The 13,654-nt window shown below is 36.6% G+C and overlaps 1 long non-coding RNA gene across 1 annotated transcript; it reads right to left on the reverse strand.

Moving 5' to 3' along the window:
* Window positions 1-230: 230 nt before the first annotated feature.
* LOC144454969 (uncharacterized) lies at window positions 231-13,549 on the reverse strand. Its single transcript, XR_013483542.1, has 3 exons — window positions 13,337-13,549; window positions 4,469-4,680; window positions 231-458 (listed from the first exon to the last, which is right to left on the reverse strand). It is a non-coding gene; the product is annotated as an uncharacterized LOC144454969 (long non-coding RNA).
* Between the last annotated feature and the right edge of the window lie 105 nt (window positions 13,550-13,654).

Consider the following 13,654-nt stretch of genomic DNA (forward strand, 5'->3'; position numbering starts at 1 on the left):
ATGGGTATCGTTCTCTTGGTTCAGCTTATTTTCGTTCTGTAAAAGTTCATACCAATATTCCTATGTTTTTCTGAAATTCTCATGTTCATCATTTCTTATTGCACAATAATATTACAATGCATTAGTTTCTGTGGTCATTTCCCAATCAATGGACACACATTTTGTTTCCAGTTCTTTGCTACCACAATGAATGAATAGTCTGGCATACATTAAATCTTTTTATTTCTGTCTTTGGCTTCCTAGAGCTATAAGCCCAGTGCTGTGTTGGCAAGAGGGTATCGGCAGTTAGATCAGGAAGTCAAACTCTGAACCAGAGAAGGTCCTGAAGAGTAGATAATGAAACGTCTTCCTCAGATCTCTTCATGCATACCTTGCCAGACATGGTATCAGATGTCTTTGCCTGATTGTTTTTCTTTGTCACAAGGGAAAGTTCAGTATGGAAAATATGTAGGAAATGACTGAAGTAAAAACAAAAGGCATCAATAAAGTATGTTTTAAAAACCGTTTGATAGATATTTACTACGTACAAGACATAGGTCTTCTGATTTCTATTCTTATGATCTTTCTACTATACTTTCTACTATACTATATTATACTATATTATTCTATACTATACTTTCTACTCTACTACATTGCCCCTGTGGTATGAAGTAATGTTTTTATGACAAACAGCTTAGTAAATCATTCTAACATACTCAGTGTGGGAAAAATGACGACTCTGTTGATTACAGAAAAATATTCAATGAAAGCCACATGTTTGCTTTTATTTTCTGCCTGTTTCATGAGATTTCTACAAAAGGAAATCAATGACATCAAAGGTGTCAAACATGCAGCCCATGACAACAACACTCTGAAGTATAGTCAGAACAAGATTAAAATGTATGTTGGAAATATTTTTTGAAGTAAATAAAAAATACCATAATACCTAGATTAATGTTGCATTTTAAAACTAAGACAACATGCAATCCATAGGAATCCTTGTATACGGACTTGTGGCCTCCATTTCTATTTTAATTTAAAACCACTGAACTACATTATTGCATTTGTCAAATAGCAAAACATCTGATCTGTTCAATTCAGTTCAATATTTATCAATTATTTGCTTGTTGAATTTAATTGAATCTGTTGGTCAGAATTTTAGGCTGTTGTTAAGTTCTAGTACTTCTTATAGCAGAATACATGTTATAGACTAGGTAGCAGCTCTGTGACAGTCTGTAATGAGAACCCCCAACCCCAAACATTTCTTTTATATCCCCTCCAATTTTTCACAGGGGCAGCTGGGTGGTTCAGCGGATAGAGTGCTGCGCCAGTAGTCAGGAAGATTCATCTTTGTGACTTCAAATCTGGCCCCTGACACTCATAGCTGTGTGACCCTGGGCAAGTCACTTAACTCTATTTGCCTCAGTTTCCTCATCTGTAAAATGAGCTGAAGAAGGAAATAGAAATCACAAACCACTCCACTACCTTTGCCAAGAGAACCTCAAAAAGGGTCGCAAAGAGTTGAAAATGACTGAATAACAAAATTTTCACATCACTTTGTTATATTACTTGAAATCCCACTAATGAATCATTTAGGTTAACAAATTCTCCTTTTAAAAGCCTTCCAGGCAGAATGTCAGCCCCTTTCATGCTAGAGTGAATGAGTTGAATTCTGACTATTGCCTTACATCTAGAGAAATTAGAAGAAGGAGAAATTTGATGGAGGTATAGGTGGTGATTTTGAAACATGGGACACCCAGGGGAGAAAAGACATTGAACACCCAGTAAGGGTATTTCTGTAGCCACAGGACTACTTTCAGTCTGAGGAGGAAAATTCTTAGGAGACAGAAGGACACCAAATGAAGGGAAGTAGGAGGGATCCTGTAACACATCTCATTTACTTCATAGGCTCTGTCCAGGACAAAGTAGACTCATTTGAATCGTAAAGGCCAGAAAAAAGGAATATAAGAAAATCCTGTAGATTGTTTTCTTTTCTTTTCTTTTTTTTCTTCTCTTTTCTTTCCTTTCCTTTCCTTCCTTTCCTTTCCTTTCTTTCCTTTCCTTTCCTTTCTCTTCCTTCCTTTCTTTCCTTTCCTTTCCTTTCCTTTCCTTTCCTTTCCTTTCCTTTCCTTTCCTTTCCTTTCCTTTCCTTTCCTTTCCTTTCCTTTCTTTTCTTTTCTTTTCTTTTCTTTTTTTTTGTTTCATTAATTTATTTTGATTTATCAACAATCACTTCCATATGCTTTTGAGTTTAAAATTTTTCTCCCCCTTCCTTCCCACCACCCTCCCCAAGACTGTGCACCATCTGATATAGGCTATACATACAAATTCCTATTAAACATATTTTCACATTAGTGATGTTGTAAGTAAGAATTAGAAACAATAGGGAGAACCACCAGAAAGAGGAAACAAAACTCAACAGAAGAGAAAAAAAGTAGCAAATAGTTTGCTTCGATCTACATTCAAATTACATAGTTCTTTCTTTGGATGAGGATAGCATTTTCCATCACGAGTCTTTTGAAGATATCTTACATCCTTGTATTGCTGGGAAGGGTTAAGTCTATTAATATTAATCATCGCTCAACGTGGCTGTTACCATGGACAACATTCTCCTGGTTCTGCTCACTTCACTCAGCATCACACCATACAAGTCTTTCCAGGTTTTTCTGAAGTCTTCCTGCTCATCATTTCTTATAGCACGATAGTATTCTATTATATTCATATACCACAACTTGCTCAGCCATTCCCCAATTGATGGGCAGCTTCTCAATTTCCAATTCTTTGCCACCACAGAAAGAGCTGCTATAAATATTTTTGTACATATGGGTCTTTTCCCATTTGTATGATCTTTTTGGGATATAGCCCTAGAAGTGCTATTGCTGGGTCAAAGGGTATGCACATTTTTATAGCCTTTTGGGCATAGTTCCAAATTGCTCTCCAAAATGGTTGGATCATTTTACAACTCTACCAACAATGCATTAGTGTTCCAATTTTCCCATATCTTCTCCAACATTTATCATTTTCTTGTTTTGTCATCTTGGCCAATCTGATAGGTGTGATGTGGTACCTCAGAGTTGTTTTGATTTGCATTTCTCTAATCAATAATGATTTAGGGCATTTTTTCATATAACTATAGATGGCTTTAATTTTTTCATCTGAGAACTGCCTGTTCACATCCTTTGACCATTTATCAATTGGGGAATGACTCGTGTTCTTATAAATTTGACTTAATTCTCTATGATTGTTTTCTTTTTAAAAAAAATTAATGCATGACTGATATGGAAATATTTTGTATGATTATACGTGTATAACCTATATCAATTTACTTGCCTTCTGAATGAAGGGGGAGGGGAGGGAGGGAAGGAGATAATTTGGAACTCAAAATTTTAAAATACAAATGTTAGAAAAATTTTACATGTAATTGCAAAAACATTTCTGAAATTAAAAAAATCAATGCCCTTATCAACTATTTCATTATTTTAAGGATTTCCTTGTGTATACTGAGGATTTCCTCAGTGCTATACTCTTATACAAATTGCACCCACTGTAATTTTAATAAAAAGTCTTTTTGAGTTCCTCTGGCAGAAAAATATTACCTGATTGCTATCACCAACTTGAGGGTAAACTTCTGAATCTTTAGGTAGGCTGGCCCTCTAATAGTAGACTAGCATCAAATCAATTCTTAAAGCCTTTCTAGCTTGGAAATGTCTTTGCCTAATTGTTTTTCTTTGTCATAAGGGAGAGTTCAATATTTCAATTCAAATTCAAATAGTCTCCACCAACATACATTTCAAGAGCCCATGGTTGCCTATATGCCACAGTGAACAATCAGAGGAAGGCTGGTAGAATGGAGAATAATCAATCATAATAGTAGCTAATATTTATATAGTGCTTGAAGATTTGTAAAGCATAAGATTTATAAATATTTATAAATTTTTATTAAGCAAAGATTTATATATAAATAAATATATAAATAAGATTTATAAATATTTCATTTTATCCTCACAACAACCCTGGAGGTAGGTGCTGTAATATTTCCCCCAATTTTACAAATTAGGATTTTGAGGGGGGACAGCAGTTAAATGACTGCCCAGGGTCACACAGCTGTTAAACTTCTGAGGCTGAATTGGAATTTATATCTTTCTGACTACAAGTCTAGGGTTCTATCCACTAGACCAGCTGGCTGAAATAAACTTGAAAGAATTTGCTCACACTATTGCTTCACCTAAATGTTGTATGATAGAAAACATCTTAACTCATCTCGGCTAAAGCTCTCAAGAAATCAGCAGCTTTATATCAGTCAGTCAATAAGCATTTATTTAATGCCAGGCACTGTGTGGTAAGTGCCGGGGATACAAAGTGAGATGACAGACTCTTAGGCCAATCAGTGACAACCTGTAGACAATTATGAGCAATTGAGCTATATACCAGAGAAACTGCAAATAATCGTTAAAGGGAAGACATTAGAAGAAGAAAACAATGTTTTTACTCGGAATAAGACAAAACAGTTGATGACTTCGTCTCCATCACTTCTGAATTTCTTCATTTCCCAAGAGCTGGCCTTTTATTTCTTAGCCTTACAGCATCTTCTAAGATGTAAGATGCAGGTCTTTTCACCACTGATACAGCTTGTTCCATTAACAGCAGTGCAGTTTTTAGTAAAAGGTTTGCAAACCACGTAGGAAGTGAGTTTTAGAGAGGCTAAAAAAAAAATAAAAAACCCTTTAATAAAAACAATTCCATACACGTATAGCACTTCAAGATTACAAAGTACCTTCTTTTACAACAGTTCTGTAAAGTAGGTAGCACAAATATTTTTATGTCCTTGTTATAGATGAGGAACAAAGACACTGTCAATTGTCCACTATCACATAGCTGATACGTGGCAGAAGCAGCTACAAAGCCAGGTCTCCTGACCCCAAGGATCAGTGCTTTGTCTCCGACGCTTGATGGAGGCAGCTAGATGACATAGTAAATAGAGCCCTGGGCCTAGAATCAGGAAGATTTGAGTTCAGATCCTGCCTTAGATACTTACTAGTTGTATAACCCTGGGCAAGTCACTTTACCATTGTCTGCCTCAGCTTCCTCAATTGTAAAATTGGGATAACAATAGCAGCTACCTCCCAGAGTTGTTGTGAAGACCACATGAGATAATACTGGTTAAGTGCTTAGCCCAGTTCCTGGCACACAGTAGGTACTTAATAAATATTGGTTCTATTCCCCCATGCTATACTGAGAAAATGAAGCATTTATTTTCTATTTGTTCCGTTCTATGATTGATTCTATTCTGTAACTGCCTGAGTCAAATTTCTTTGTCTCTGAGTTATGTTCAGCTTTCCTCTCTGACCTAAGTTGTTCCATTGTTGTTGTTCAGTTGTTTCAGTCATGTCTGACTTTCTGTGACCCCATTTGGTGCTTTCTTGGCAGAGGTATTGGAGTGGTTCACCATTTCCTTCTCTAGCACATTTTACAGATGAGAAAACTGAGGCAAACAGGGTGAAGTGACTTGCCCAGGGTCACATAGCTAGTAAGTGTCTGAGGCCAGATTTGAATTCAGGAAGATGAGTCTTCCTGACTCCAGGCCTGGCTCTCTATCCATTGTGCCATCTAGCTTCTCTAAGTCGTCCCATAAATCACCTTAATTAAAAAAAATTATCTTTACACATCTTATTTGCCATGCACAATTAAAGGAGACCTGTTACAGTTGGTACTAACCAGTCTTGCACACCCTTGCACAATTAAGGGAGATCTGTTATCTTGCTAACAAATCTGGCTTAAGGAAGTCTGTTATCTCCACAATACTGGCTGTTCTTCAAAAAAGTCTGTACATATGACATTAACTAGCCATGCAGGTGGACACCACCATTTAGCTTTTCATAGTAACAAGATAACTAGCTCTGCATTCCAAATTCCATCCAATCATATTGTTTTCTTTCATCTATGATGCTTCAGACTTTGGAATCCATCACATTGTTTTATGCTTTCTGTTCTTTCTTCTCTCGTCCTTCCCGAAACTATATAAAGGCTAGTAAGCCTACCTCATGGTCTTTTGGCTGACTGAGGAACCAAGAGAACTGATAATTGCTAGTCTTACCAATAAAATGAACATGCTTGGAATTTTGTGCCTTAGTTTACCTTTATTTCAATTGTGACAGAACTGCAGTAGTGTCAAACTCAAATAAATATGGGGCCACTAAACCATACATAAGGATCCTTGCTATGGCAAATTGACTTAGAAAATCACATATTATCTATATTTAATTGTATTTTTTAAAATATTTCCCCATTACATTTTAATCTGGTTCTGACTGCCCTCAGGAGTGTTACAGGCTGAATGCAGCCTTCTGTGTTTTTGCCACTTCTGTGCTATATCTCAACTCAGAGAACCTAACTTCAGCTTCCACTTCCTTTTTCTCCTCCTTTCCATACATTCTACCCAAGCCGCTGATGAGGCCTGGGAAGGAGGAAGTTCCTCCCTGAATTTTCTGATATTACTACTGATTTGAAAGAAGATTTGTGGCAAAATGTTAGTTATCCTCAAGTCAAAAATGTACTAAAATGACAATGCTCAAGTGATGATTGGATGTAATTTCATTGTTCAGTTTTGAAGAAGTGAATCACCAAAAAGCTTATATGGAATTTGATATAAAAGTGCCTCTAATCCGGTGCATAGATATTGGGTATTTCCCACATATTTTCTCCCCTCTTTTGGTCATTTTGAGGAAAAGGAGCATGAAAATAAAGATAAGGATCATTTACTAGGTATTTGCTATAAACGGCATTTATATGACATTATTGGCATTTAAACAGCATTTTATTTGCAAAATGCTTTAAATGCAGTAAGTTATTTGAGCCTTACAACAACCCCATGAGGTATGTAACACAGATGTTATTATTCTCATTTCAGAGATAGGGAAACTGAGGCTTGGGGAGTGTGTGACTTAACTAGAAGTACACAGTTAGTAAGAGTTAATTGGAGATTGGATATAAACCCCAACTATCTTAACTACAATTCCAATCTTGCCTCTGCTATACTATGAAAGAATTGTGTGATAGAAAAATTGTGTGATATTGTGTGACAGCCCTCTGCACAGGGGAGTCCCTCCTGGGGTGATCAAATCTTGTTGACCCTTGCTTTCTATAACTGGGAGTACCATACTCCCCCAGTGCAGATGTGGCTGTAAATAGGTTAAGTCCTTGTTCAGGTACCTAGTTCATGTTTAGAGGTCCAGGAAAACAACCCTATAATGAATTTGGATGCTGAGGATAACATGTAAAACAATGGGAATCAGTTCAATGCAAAGCTTGAAAGCAATGAAAAAGAGGGGTAAGGGAAGAGAGAAAAGGGGAGTCATTTTACAACTCTCTCTCTCTCTCTCTCTCTCTCTCTCTCTCTCTCTCTCTCTCTCTCTTTCTCTCTCTCCCCCTCTCTTTTTCACACACACGTACAATTCACTTACGAGCAGAGCTGCATTGAGAAGTACAGAGACACAGGCCCATTTAGAAGGAAGGGTGTGCTCCAATGAGAAGATGTGCTCCCATGGAAGGGAAATGTGAACTCCAAAGTAACCTTCTGAGAGTAGGGTTCTGATACTCTGATTTTGGGTGGCCCCCTGGAGCTGGGCGATTTGCACATCAAGTGTCAGGGCAAAATCTTATTTTGGGGGTTTGTTGTCAGGGAGAAAAAACAAGCTGATGGTAGACAAATTATTATTTGTGACACACATCTAATATTTGAAAAAATAATACTATTGTCTACTTTCCCATGAGCATGTTCTATAAAGCTTACATCCTCCTTTAAGGGGATGCCATCACAATGGCCTCAAGACCAACAGTATTAATCTTGTATCAATGGTTTTCATGTATAGATTCTGTAAATTACAACCTCCCTTAAGGGGAGATTGCCATGGTGGTCTCAAGACCACCAGGCCCAATCTTATAATATACATTCACTGTAACCCTATGGGCTTTTATAAACTAACACAATTCATTATTGGAATAGAACACATAAGGGATCCATGCTTATATTTAAGGGACACCATGAACTTGGATGGGGGAAAAAACCCTACATCTTCATTTCCATTAACCTCTAACTAAAATCAAGCACCTTCTTCAAATATGAATATAGGCAACAAAACAGTACTCTGAGAAGGGGTTCATAGGTTTCATCAGACTGCCAAAGGCATTCATGACACACAAAAAAATTAAGAACCCCCATCCTAGAAGCATTGTACCATCAATCTTGGAACTTACACTCAAGTTTTGTAAGCTATCCACCAAGTATGAATGATATAATACCAAGAAAGCCAAATGATTTTACTTTTACTTTGATTTTGAACATCTCATTTTCCCTACATTTGCTTTAGTTCTGTGAAAAACACACTCTTGCTTATATTTTCTTGAAAATTTTTGTGATATTTCTAGACGGAACCACCAAATTATTGCTCTTATCAACCAAGTAAGATGGCAAGCTTATTTGTCAAGATTTTGAAAGCTGCTATAATCCACCAGCCCATTTTGTAGTAGTTAAATACAGGTAAAATCCCAATACTGTCATTTCCATATAACAAAGTCATTTCCAGGTCACTGAGGATGGTCCATAGTTACCATGCTTTCCCAACCAGAATTTAACACATACAATAAATAATTTTATACATTACAAGATTTCTTTGCAACTCAGGAGAGAGGTCATGGTTGGTAAAATATTTGCTAAGTTGTGAGGGTTAGCCATGGGGGTGATTTCTTGCCTAATTATATAATCCATCCTCACCTTATCACATAGCATGTTGCCCATTCCATTTCAGTGCCATTTGCCTACTTTTTAAAAGACAAAAAGGTCTTATGGGGTAGTTCACATATTGATAAGTTTGCTGAAAACATGAAAGATAATTTCTAGGGACCAAATGCCCTATGAAGGGTCTACATACATGCCTCTTGTAATTACTGGAATTCACATTCACTCAGAAACTGTTCCCTGATGAATAAGGCTTAACCTGCATATGGTTCTACCAGGAAAAGCCAGTGGGGGAGGAAACATAAGCAATAAGGAAGGCCAATAATATTCTGATCTTTAAAATCTTACCGTGAGTCAGGAGAGGGAATATTTCCCTTGCCTGCTTCCATTCCACTACTTCTCCCTGTACTAATGTGAAATATGAAGTTGTCCTGGTGCTTATAGATTGAAAAGTATTTTAGAACTAAAGGGGAATTAACAACCCTACCCTGTTCAATAACATCCTCCTCCACCCTGCTTTTTTTAAAAATTTAAACAAAGGAGAATACTAGAAAACTAAGTGACTTGTCCAAGGTTACACATTTAATTAGTGGTATAATCAGGACTAGAACTCAGGTCTCCTGACTCCTACTCTTGCTTTTCAATATTCCATTCTAGAGAACCAGTTGTGGTACCTGGGGTGACGCCCAGTAACCTGGGATACTGTTTTTTCTGATAGTTCCAGGTTGAGAACAGAGCTTATTTTATCCACCTCAGTTTAATACTTATTTGAATATCAGTTATTTTTCATCGTTCAATTCAACAAATATTTAATAAGCATCAAGCAAGCATTTTTAAATCCTGGGAATACAAAGATGAAAATGAAGTAGTCTCCACCTTCAGAGATCTTATAATCTATCATGGTAGATACTGTAATTTAAGTGTATACAAAATAAATGCAAGTTAATTTGAGAAGGGGACACTAGCTCTGGGAGTTGGAGGTGATTGGCCTGAATTTTGAAGTGCTGTGTTAGGTGCTAGGAGTACAAAGATAAAAGTGAGACAGTTTCTGTCCTCATCAAAGCAGTACTTAGCCACCTTCAGTGGTATGATTTCAAGAACTTTGGGAAGGGTCCCTTACCCCCTTAGCTCTCCCACATACTGGCTAATACTTGAAATTCCTTTAACAAGCGGCAAGACCTTTCATCCTACAATTAGAGATAAATCTAAAAGTAAAAATGCCACTGAAAGATATAGCATAAACTGTACCACTTAGATTTATAATAAGGTATAAAAACTGACACCAGATACTTTTCTGAGAAGAGGTTTTGGTAAGGATAGAGATAAGGAAGGACAGTGTGGCACCAGGTGCAAAGGGTACAGAAAGCAGAGACTGGAGATGCCAAAGACAAACTTTAACAACTTTACAATTTTTATCTTTGCACCAGACTTAATTGACAACATTCTTTTTTTTTTGATTTAATTTTTTTATTATTTAGTATTTTATTTTTCTACAATTACATGTAAAAACAAATTTTAACATTTGTTTTTAAAATTTTGGGTTCTAAATTCTCTCTTCTTCCCTCCCCAATCCCCCTCATTGAGAAGGCAAGCAATTCTATATAGGCTATTCATGTATAGTCATGCAAAACATTCCCATAATAGTCATGTTGTGAAAGGAAACAGAGACCAAAAAGGGAAAAAGACCCTCAAGAAAAATAAAGAAAGTAAAAAAAAGGATGCTTCAATCTGTGTTCAGACACTATCAGTTCTTTCTCTAGGGATGGATAGCATTTTTCATCATAAGTCCTTCAGAGTTGTCTTAGATCATTATATTGCTGAAAATAATTGTCGTTCACAGCTGATCATCTTACAATATTGTTATTACTTTATACACAGTACATTTCACTTTGCACCAGCTCATGTAAGTCTTTCCAGGTTTTTATAACAGCATCCTGCTCATCATTTCTTATAGCACATATTCCATAGTATTCCACAATTTGTTCAGCCATTCCCCAATTGATGGGCATTCCCTCAATTTCTAATTCTTTGTCCCCAGAAAAAAGCAGCTAAAATATTTTTGTACATATAGGTCCTTTTTTAATCTCTTTTGGGATGTAGAACTAGTAGTGGTATTGCTAGGTCAAAGAGTATACATGGTTTTATAGCCTTTTGTACATAGTTCCAAAATGCTGTACAGAAGTGGTTGAATCAATTCACAACTCCACCAACAGTGCATTAATGTTTCATTTTCCCCCCATATCTCCTCCAGCATTTGGATTGCTGACATTCTTAATGGAAAGCAATAGGTTATTGAAAGAGAATTGCAAAACCTAAGGGTAGAGTAGGTTTCCAGAGATACTGAATCTTTGTTGCAAGAGACCTCACAACATTAGATCATGGATTCAGAACAGGGAAAGGACCTTGTAGGTTAGCTAGCCCAATCCCCTTAATTTTGCATATTAAGAAACTGAGGCCTATCAAGGTTAAAAAATTAGCTAACATTTATTTTACTGTAGCAGAAAGTGGTACTGTTGAGAGCAAATTAACCTGGTTGACCCACTCTTCATTTTCAGATATAAAACAGGAAGGAGTAGGGTCAAAATTCCCAATACAGCTCTGAGACTGGAATTTTTTCTTTAGTCCTTCTTTCTCCTCCTTTCTTTCCCCGACCCAAATGATTTAGCTCCAAGGTCCCATAGCTCCTTTAGAAGCAGTGAATCAGCAGTAAAAGTTTGGCTGTTTTAGGCTTAGGTAGTAAAAGGTCTCAAATTCCCTTGTTGAGTTCTTCTTTTCAGAGTTTATAGAGTTGTATCACGAATAGATGATAGATATCTCATAAAACAAGTCTCCAGTTAGAGATTCTCTAACATGAGCCAAGGATTGGTATCCCAGACCTGAACTAAAAAAGCTTCCTAGTCAATTGACTGAACACCCAGAGCTCTCCCACCACACATTCATGCTGCAAACAAATGTACACAAGGAAATACATGTCTAAGTTGACCACAGATGTTTTTGAGACATAAAACTTGGTCAGTAAAAAATAAACTTACAGTAGAATAAGGCAACTTACCCAGCTGAAGGGAGAAAAAGGGAAGGAGATAAGGACAGTTTAATTCCTCCACATTCACCTGAAAGGCATGTGCATAAGACCAGAATTTCATATGCAAGTTGCAGGGATCTGATCAAAGCAATCTATACCTCTCCAATATCCCCCAGTGTCTTCCTTTCATTATCCTACTATTTCTCATAATTGGAGTACACAAGAGAAAAAGTATATACAAATAGAAGAGAGTAGAGGGAATGGGTATCTCAAATAATTTCATTGTTATCTGAACTGGGCAAAGGAGATTATATACCCATGTATAAAGTTTGCTATAGAAGTAAACATTCTATCTTTTTATGTATTTTCTGCCCTAGCCAAACAGACCTATTCATAATTCCCAGATTTCACCCCACCGTATTCAACTTCTATGTCTTTACTGCTGCAAATCCCCTACTTCCTATTCTTTAAGGCTAGCCTCATGTGATATATTCACCATGAATACCCATCCTCCTCTTCCTCCTCCTCCTATTTGTTCCTTCCCCTCAAACACCTCCTTTCCCTTAGAAATGATCCTTCTCTTTTAAAAAAATTTTCTCAGGCCATTCTGCTTGATTTTTCCAATGAATCTAATCATTTTTTGATGGCATTGTCTCACCCTTATCTGACTGTAAGCTCTTTGAGGGCAAAAGCTTTGAAGTTTTTTTTTCATTTTTGTATATTTAGGCACCTAGCATGGTGTCTTACATATAGTGCTCACTTAACAAATGTTTCTTGCATTAAGACTAGCTGATCATTACATAGCAGATCAAGTCAAAAAGTCTTTATTAAGCACTTACTGTATACCAGGCACTAAGGGGATACAGAAAATGGCAAAAAACAGTCCCCTCTCTCAAGGAGCTCACAGTCTAATGGAACAGACAACATGCAAATAATCCCTATATATAAACAAGATAGAGACAGGATAAATTGGAGATAACAAAGAGAAAGCAAAAGGATTGAAGAGAACTAGGAAAGGCTTCTTTTACTTCAAAGTGTATACATCATTCATAAGATCATAGACTTAGAACATAGGATTTCAGAGGACATTTAGCCCAACCCCTTCATTTTATAGATGAGGAAACTAAGGCCCAGGGAGGTTGATTAACTTGCCCAAGAATGTACAAGTAATAAATTATTGAGCCAGTTTTTGAATGTAGATCATCTGATGCCAAATCAAGCATGCACCTGTATAGCACCACATGGTTTCATTTTTGTCTTTATATTTCCAGCATCACAGGATCTCACAACAAACATAAGGCTGTTACAATGGGTATCATCATCGTCCCTATATTATGAGGAATGTGGAGAGGAATAAATGAGGAAACCAAAGATCAGAGAAGGTAAGTCACTTGCCAACATTCACACAGCTCACAAGTTTCTGAAACGGGTTTTGAACTCTGGTCTTTCCTGGCTCCAGGTCCAGTGCTTCTTCCCCTTTCATTGGATAAAATGATGTGTAGGATTCATAGTTATAATCAAAATTGTTTTTTCGTCTGGATAGAAAAGGTCTTTTCTTTCTCAAATACTTAAATACCTTATTGAATATCATCAAATCTTACCTGAGAAAAGTATTAAGACAAAGAAAAAAAGAGCTAAAAGAAGGAAATTGATCTTCATGGCCACAGTAGATCAGGCTGAAGAAACCGAAGATAAACAAAGATAAATTGAGTTAGGGTTTCAGAATCAGAATTTCTCTACTTAAAGAGATGCCCTAGTTCATCAGGATCTTAAACAGTAAGAACATAAGTGAACTTTTAACTGCTACATGTTTATTGGTTTTTAATATAATGTGTCATCTCCTCACTGCACAGCACATATCTCCTTAGTTCAATGCCCATTGTTACAGACAAGAATACTTACTATTACATGCTCAGAAT

Source organism: Phascolarctos cinereus, unplaced genomic scaffold (genome assembly GCF_003287225.1).
Source record: "Phascolarctos cinereus isolate Bilbo 61053 unplaced genomic scaffold, phaCin_HiC Scaffold_1;HRSCAF=81, whole genome shotgun sequence".
Classification (NCBI taxonomy): Eukaryota; Metazoa; Chordata; class Mammalia; order Diprotodontia; family Phascolarctidae; genus Phascolarctos; species Phascolarctos cinereus.